We start from the raw sequence: 7,644 nt of genomic DNA, 5'->3' as shown, positions 1-7,644 counted from the left end.
ACCCTTCAGCCGTGGATCTCCGTGTAGACGGTTGTGATGGGGCGCGAGAGTGTTCCCCTTCGCACTTAGAATCTGATCCGTTGGCAGTTCATCCGAGGGCTTGCGAGCGGTGAAAACGTGGTTGGATCCGGGGCGTAGATCTTAGATCCTGGGGTTAGGGTTGCATACCGGTTCGGTATAAGTTAAAACTAATCTGAGCGCTCCGTTTGAGATCGGACAGTCTGGGGCGCACGGTACCCCTTCGGCCCGGGTATTTTCTTAAAGAGACCCTCCACTTTAAGCTATTCAACCCGCCGTCCATTACAGCTATACACTGTGTCTTGAGATTTTTACCCCGCAGCCCCTGTATTTTACAGAATTTGATGCCCAGTCCAGAGATTTATAAAATTCAGAAAAAGGATTAGAAAATGATTTTAATGTGAAAATAAATGATAGAATTTGTTTAATTCATATAAAATTCATATGAAGTCCAATTTAATCCATTCTAGTTTCTATAATTTTGTAATATTACTGTTTATCACATAGTGCCTCTGTTTTGATATGAAAACAATAATAAAATTAATTTCCTAATTAATCTTATATCAAAATACATAAAACCCTAGGAAATTCATAACTCCTTCGTTTTAACTTCGATTTGATCCGTTCAAGTTGCGTTAGTCTCGTAGAAACGCGTAGGTCATTATTATTCAGTTTGTACTTATGTTTGGTGTGATGTTAATTTTATCTATACCATGTTTGTTTGTATTGCTACGTCTAGCGCGAGGCGTGTCATCTGAAAAGCAAGTTGGTACCTGGAACTCAAGTGCCAGGCAAGTTGTGCCCTTGATCACTTACTTTTCCCAGCCATGTTCTTATTAATTTTAATGATTTGCATAGGTTAATTTTGATGGGATCCTTTATGTTACCCCAGTTTTGATTACCTCTATACCTTGTTCACCCCTGAAATATTTTTGGGTAGTACTTGCTATTGCTTTATGTGGATTGGGTATGGAGATACACTATTCATGATTATTCTGTTATTATCTTGTTATTGTTACTATTCATGTTAAGATCATTAAATTAATGGGAACATGGAGCGACCACCCGGGAAAACAGTGCTACCACAAGGGTTTAATGGAACGCCCTTGGCTGATTAACTAGGAAAGCTAGTGGAGGGCTACCTTACCCGAAAGGGGCAAGGGCAGTAGGGGAGTGGTCAGTGTAGGGAGGTCCCTGGTTGATTTTGCTGCGATGGCGGTCAGCCAGGAACCCTGCATTGGAACTTCCTATAAACTGTAGCGGGTAGTCTAAAGCTAGTGGAACTTTGTAAAGGCCTCGTAGTGTTACCCTGCCTCGCCTCCTCGGTAGAGGTGTATGGGATTGGCCATCTCTTGGCAGATGGGTAACATGACTTGTGGGTAAAGATGCGCAACCTCTGCAGAGTGTAAAACTAGTATACTAGCCGTGCTCACGGTCAAGAGCGGCTCGGACCCTCACATGATTAATTATGGAACTTAAATTCAATTTGACATTTGCATCGCATTTGGGATTATTTTACCATTACTTTTCTTTATTATTATTAAGGTTTGGTATTTACTTACACTTAGTAATTGCTAATAAAATTTTGACCAACTTATAAAAGCAATGCTCAGCCTCAACCTTTATTTCATTGATCAGCCTTACACTTCATGAACTCCCACCTTTGGTGAGTTCATGCCACATTATTCCCCACTACTTGTTGAGCGATGAACGTATGTGAGCTCACTCTTGCTGTCTCACACCCCCCCACAGGAGAAGAACAGGTGGTTCAGGAGGAGCCACAAGGCGAGGAGTATGATCTGATCTAGGTGGCGTTTCTCAGTTGACATTGGCGTCGACGATCCTTAGTTCGTGTTATATTTATCTTTTATTTTTGTAAGTCTTCCGCTATGTAATAAATACTCTGATTATTATGACATTTATCTCTATACACTCTGTTATTATATATGTTGTCTTCTTTGGCGCATGTATGAGATGCACCCGGCTTTGTCCCTTAAAACCGGGTGTTACACTCACTATTGCTGTCTCACACCCCCCACAGGTCAAGAACAGGTACCGCAGGATGATGCGCATGGGGATGCTGCGATGTGTTCGTGAGAGGTCTAGGCCGTCGTCTCCCAGTCAACTTTGGGTTGCTGGACCGTTGTCTCCTTATAATGTAATTATTTATTTTGTATAGAACTCCTATTATATAGTAAAGATGTGACATTCGATCCTGTGCCATGATTCATCATATGTGTGAGACTTGGTCCCAGCACACCTGGTGATTATGTTCGCGCCCGGGTTTTGGACCCCTGAAACCCGGGTGTGACAATTTATTGCGGATAAGGTGCGCCTGTCAAACTGGTGTGATTATGTGCCGCCTCGGTATTTAATGAGCCCTATCCACTCCACTGGCTAGCGATGTGCCGCTTCAGCATTTAATATGCCATGTCCACTCCGCTGACGGGCGGCGACCAGGCCACCCTGCAAGCGGCGTGCCTGTCCATTCCGTTGGCAGGCAGCACGCCCATGCTGCTGCATGCACTATACTCATCATCACGCGTACGTACCAAGGAAGCTACCTGTAATACTCAAATTTGTATACAAAGTATATAGTTGATCTCCTTATTTTATGTGCCACATTGCATCATAAAAAGAGCATCCAAGTAATTAAGAGTGATTAAATTACAAAATAAATAAAATAAAATGTATCATGTTGGAGTTTTATTGTTTGTGCATTTAATAAAATGATAATGCTGGTAATAATAATAAAATAATAATTCTAAAGGTTGAATTGAATCCCTAAATTAAAATTTAGGGTTTTTGAAAGTAAGAAGTGAAATGATATGAAAATATAAATAATATAAATAAATTCCAAAAAAATTGTATTTTACATTCCATAATATGGTTTGATAACAAATTTGCACAAGGTTTGAGAGTAAATTCGAATTCAAACTAAACCTTAGAAATGAAGAAAATAGAAAGAAAAACAAAAAGAAAAAGAATAAAAACCTTACCTGGGCCGGCTAACCTCATTTCGGCCCACCTCCTGGTGTACGCCGCGCGGCCCAGCTTCTGATACACACGCGCGCGCGGCTGACTTACGTGCGGGCCCCACCGGCCAGTCGCCGCTCTCTCCCACTCTGCGCCGGTCGTGTGGGCCTGCCTCGTCAGTCAGTTTCCTCGCGCACACACCGTGACCGAGTGCGCCGACAGGTGGGGGCCACGTTGTCATCTATCTCCCTCGCACTCGCGCCCTGCCTCTGGTCCACGGGGTCCACTGGTCAACGCGTCTTCTACCTCCCGCAGCGGACGCCGGACTTGGCGGGAGCTCGCGCCGGGATCGTAGGGCCGTTAGATCCGACCCCGTGCTATACCTGCGCATAAAGCCTCTGCTACGGCCCTATACCTGGCGCTTTGCCGCACTTGATCCACAACTCGAGCGCCACCACCGTAGAGAGAAAGAGAGAGGTCGAGAACCTGTTCGCGGCCGCGCAGAGAAAAGCTTGTCCCCTTGCCGATCTGGTCACGTGATCGAGCCGTGGTGCATCGTGGACGCGTGGTAGTACTGATCGTGGTCTCGCGACGGTCGAAGAAGTGCGGTGCCGCCAGGAATTTCTCGCCGGAGTTCTTCTTGGCCGCTGTGCCGTGGCCGGAGGGTTCTACAACCGCATCGCCGGTTTGAGGTACCTCATCGCCTCTGCTACTGTCTACCCTACGTATAGCACCGGTCGTAGCATATCTTAGGTCCCTATTTCGCTTAGTGGGTGTGCGCCGGTGAGGCTCCGCCGTGAGAGTTGGTGCGCCGCCGCGCCTGTGTGCGAGATGGGGAAGACAAGCGTGCGCCGTTGGATGGATGTTGGACGGCTCAGATTAGGCTAGCGTACCCTTTCAGGCAGACATGATCCAGACCGTTGATCCATCGGCGGGCGACTAGGATTCAAGTTCCATTCATTAAATCCGGGCCGCAGATCGTTTGATCGACGGCTCTAGGTATGTACCGGTTCGGGCCGGACCCGATCTAATCCTCGCCGTTAGTTATGGATCGGTCGGCCAGAACGGCCCGATACCCCTTCGCGGGTCTAAATTGCATTTGGGCCCCTCGGTTTATGTCAAAACAACCCGCAGTCCACCTGGTGGGTTTTCTGAGTCTAGGAATTTATTCGCGCAGCCCCCTGACCTTTCTGGAAATCGAGGCCCAGTCCAGAGCCTGTTGTAAATTAAATAAATTAATTAGAAAATAGATTTTAATATGAAAATAAATGCTAGGAATTGGATAATCCATAGAAAATTCATATTAGCTCCAAATTGAGCCATTCCAATTTCTAAAATTTTGTAATAATATTCTCTATCATTTAGTACCACCGTTTTGACATGAACTCTGTTAGAAAATTTATTTATCATTTAACCCTATTTCAGGCACATTAAATCTTAGAAAATTCATAACTTGGATTCTATAACTCCAAATTCAGTGATTCCAGTTCCTATGATCTCATTTTAATGTGTAGATTTTTACTGTATATTTTATTTACATGTTTGGTGTGATGTTGATTTTGGCCTATACTATGTATGTATTGTGTTGATGCGAATAGACGAGCAAGCCACTGTGGAAACTGAGGTTCAACAAGTAGAAGTAGCTGAGCAGGAGCTCATTGAAGGCAAGTTGTGTCCTTGATCACTTACTTTTCCCCAGCCATGTTCTTATTAATTTTAATGATCTGCATAGGTTAATTTTGATGGGAGCCTTTATGTTACCCCAGTTTTTGAATACCTCTATACCTTGTTCACCCCTAGAATATTTTTGGGTAGTACTTGCTATTGCTTTATGTGGATTGGGTATGGAAATACACTATTTATGATTATTCTGTTATTATCTTGTTATTATTACTGTTCATGTTAAGATCATTAAATTAATGGGAACATGGAGCGACCACCCGGGAAAACAGTGCTACCACAAGGGTTTAATGGGACGCCCTTGGCTGATTAACTAGGAAAGCTAGTGGAGGGCTACCTTACCCGAAAGGGGCAAGGGCAGTAGGGGAGTGGTCAGTGTAGGGAGGTCCTTGTTTGATTTTGCTGCGATGGCGGTCGACAAGAACCCTGCACTGGAGCTTCCTATAAACTGTAGCGGGTAGTCTGAAGCTAGTGGAACTTTGTAAAGGCCTCGTAGTGTTACCCTGCCTCGCTTCCTTGGTAGAGGTGTATGGGATTCATGACCCCTTGGCGGATGGGTAACACGGCTTGTGGGTAAAGATGCGCAACCTCTGCAGAGTGTAAAACTAGTATACTAACCGTGCTCACGGTCATGAGCGGCTCGGACCCTCACATGATTAACTATGGAACTTAAATTTAATTTGACATTTGCATCGCATTTGGGATTACTTTACTATTACTGTTCTTTATTATTATTAAGGTTTGGTATTTACTTACACTTAGTAATTGCTAATAAAATTTTGATCAACTTATAAAAGCAATGCTCAGCCTCAGCCTTATTTCATTGATCAGCCTTACACTTCATGAACTCCCACCTTTTGTGAGTTCATGCCACATTATTTCCCACGACTTGTTGAGCTATGAACGTATGTGAGCTCACTCTTGCTGTCTCACACCCCCCACAGGAGAAGAGCAGGTGGTCGAAGTGGAGCCGCCTAACACTGAGGAGTTCGATCTGATCTAGGTGGCGTTTCTCGGTCGACATTGGCGCCGACGATCCTTAGTTCGTTTTACTTTTATCTTTTATTTTGTAATAAGTCTTCCGCTATGTAATAAATACTCTGATGTTTTATGACATTTATCTCTATACACTCTGTTATTATATATGTTGTCTTCTTGGCGCATGTATGAGATGCACCCGGCCTTGTCCTTTAAAACCCGGGTGTTACAGAAGTGGTATCAGAAGAAATGTTGACTGTAGGACGAAACCTAGATAGAAATGGACAAAACCCTTACCTACTTATCTTATTCTGATTCATTCTATACTTACCTTACTCTGATTCTTTCTACACTTATCTTGATCTTGTCTCACCTTCTACTATTCTACTCTGATCATTCTTACCTTTTTATTCTAAGACAAGATGGATTTCACACCTTGGAATCCCTACCCCTATGACATTTTTAAGAGATAGGAGACCTAAGACAAAAAAATATTTTCTCTATTAAAAATGTTGGTTGATTGTTCTGATGAAAAATGTCTGATTTGCTTCTTTGATTGATTGAGGTAATATTATATGGACATCTTAGCATGTGCCAGCATAAGGTAATAAATTAGCTATGGTAGGTAAAACATTAAACTGCTTAGCTAATAAATCCCCCAAAGTAACAGGATTGTAATTACTGCCTTGTCTACTGCTCTTTCTTACCATATGTATCTAACTCAGATGGTCAATACCAGGAGGGGTGGTGGAATTGATTTGCCTCCTAACCGACATACTCGAAGGATATATAGACAACCTCAGCCACAGCCTGCAGAGATGAATCCTCCTAATCCTCCACCAGGCGGAGTTGACCCACTGGTTGCTGCTCAGATGGCGGTGATGCAGCAAATGGCGGACACTATGGCTGATATGCGTGCCCAGATGCAGCAAGAACGCCAGGAAATGCGTCAGGAAAGAGAAGATATACGCCAGGAGTTGCGCCAGGAGAGAGATGAGATATGTCAAGAAAGGAGGGCGCAACAACAGCAGCTACAACAACAACTTCAACAACAGCAACAACAGCAGCAAGTGCCATTGCCTCCACCACCACCACCAGTCCCACCCCGAGACAAGCATAGAGAGTTCATGAGTCATAAGCCACCTACATTTGCAAGTTCGCCAGATCCACTTGATGCAGACGATTGGTTGAAGTCAATTGAGAAGATGCTGAATATTGCACAATGCACTGACCGGGAGAAGGTTTTATATGCTTCGGGACATCTGACTGGTCCTGCTGCTGACTGGTGGGATTCATATACTGCTGCCCACGATGCTGCTGATACTATTACCTGGGCAGAGTTCAGTACACAATTCAGGAACTACCATATTCCAGCTGGTATGATAAAGATCAAGAAGAAGGAGTTTCTGTCATTGAAGCAAGGTAACATGTCAGTCAGCGAGTACAGAGACAAATTTATTCAGTTGTCGAGATATGCTCCAGAGGAAGTTGCTGAGGAGGAGAGGAAGCAGGAGCACTTCATTGAAGGACTTAATGGACCCTTGCAATATGCACTGGTTGCACACACTTTTCCATCATTTCAGAGGCTATTGGATAAGGCCCTGGCTATTGAACACAAGTGTGTTCAGCTGGGAGATTTGAAGAGAAAGGCTATATCTCAAGGACAGGGTAGCAGCAGTGTTCGTCCTCGCTACAGTTCACCATAGGGTACACCGACTCGACCAGGAGGACCACGCCCAGTTCAGCAATCACCACTGAGGACTCCACCTCCTCGACAGGCTACTCCCACTGGCACCCCGACGAAGTTTGCAGGACAGAGTCCAGGCACTACGTGTTTCAAGTGTGGGAAGACTGGTCATTATGCAAATGTCTGTCCACAGAGGATTGCTACTACTCCAGTTCAGAACAAGCAACAGACCCCTGGCAAGGGATATTCTATAGCCAGGGTGAATCAAGTCAGCGTTGATGATACTCCTGATGGTGGTGACCTCG

Source organism: Zea mays, chromosome 3 (genome assembly GCF_902167145.1).
Source record: "Zea mays cultivar B73 chromosome 3, Zm-B73-REFERENCE-NAM-5.0, whole genome shotgun sequence".
NCBI classification, from domain to species: domain Eukaryota; kingdom Viridiplantae; phylum Streptophyta; class Magnoliopsida; order Poales; family Poaceae; genus Zea; species Zea mays.
This window is presented reverse-complemented; position numbering follows the sequence as displayed.